The 1,063-nt window shown below is 46.8% G+C and overlaps 1 non-coding gene across 1 annotated transcript; it reads left to right on the top strand.

Annotated features, from left to right (window-relative positions):
• Positions 1–485: 485 nt before the first annotated feature.
• On the top strand, positions 486–559 carry TRNAE-UUC (transfer RNA glutamic acid (anticodon UUC)). The gene has a single exon. It is a non-coding gene; the product is annotated as a tRNA-Glu (tRNA).
• The last annotated feature ends 504 nt before the right edge of the window (positions 560–1,063 follow it).

The raw sequence follows: 1,063 nt of genomic DNA, 5'->3' as shown, positions 1-1,063 counted from the left end.
ACACCCCCCCCTCCCCCCGGATGAGTCACTAGAGTTGATCTCTTTATGTCCAGACCTTTCTCAACCAAAAAAAGATGTCCATCTTTTCTCCACGTAGCTTTTGTTCCTAATATAAGGAGGTGCTCTCTCTTGGGAAGGTCATGCTCATCCGGGTCCTATCTTGCCTCACTCTCATGCACACCACAATGTAATATATAGAGAGAGAGAGAGAGAGAGAGAGAGAGAGAGAGAGAGAGGGGCTGGGTGTGTGTTGATTCTCCCCACATTTGCCTTATGTGTGCTGGCTGCCTTTCAGTCCTCTCCAGCTGCAACTGTCCTCTACTTGCTGTGCGGAACTGTGTGTACCCTTCATGAAGCGGGCAGGCGAGCGAGTGCATAGAGCCACACCTCGCCGGACTACATGCCGGGAGCCGAAAAAATTGGAATGTTAATTTACAACAAATTAAGCTTATATATATTACATTTCCGGAGGCAGATGTCAACAATCCATTGTCGTCTAGTCCGGTTAGGATATCTGGCTTTCACCCAGACGACCCGGGTTCAAATCCCGGCAATGGAAACTTTTGTCTTCCTGCTGTCGTCTCACCGAAGCAACCAGAACTGTGCACGACATTATGCTTTCTGAAGAGAGGGAGTCCTGTCACTTGATTGAACGCCTCCAAGTTGTGTCGACCCTCTCTCTCTCTCTCTCTCTCTCTCTCTCTCTCATCTCTTCTTCTCTTCCCATCTGTGACACTCATATTCATACTCACTACTGAAGCTTTGAGATATCACAACAAATGCACCATGGATTCCAAACAGTTTCTTGTGTAATTTGTGTACTCTCTCCCTCTCTCTCTCTTTCTACACGTGCGCGCGCACCCATTGAGGGAAGGAGGCGGGGGCAGCAAGCAGCTTAAGGGGTAGACTTGCAAGGATAAGAGCAATACAACATGATGCTCAAACAAACTGAGAATATGGGAATAGAAGGAACTCCATATAGCTAGCTAATTGCCTTGTTGCACTCCTACTAGCCAAAATGAAAGTGCAAATTTGTACTTTGCATATGTAGAGATAAAATTGA

This window comes from Adiantum capillus-veneris, chromosome 8 (assembly GCF_014529385.1).
Source record: "Adiantum capillus-veneris isolate H3 chromosome 8, ASM1452938v2, whole genome shotgun sequence".
Taxonomy (NCBI): domain Eukaryota; kingdom Viridiplantae; phylum Streptophyta; class Polypodiopsida; order Polypodiales; family Pteridaceae; genus Adiantum; species Adiantum capillus-veneris.
Note: the sequence above shows the minus strand (reverse complement) of the source record. Positions and strands in the feature narration are given on the sequence as shown.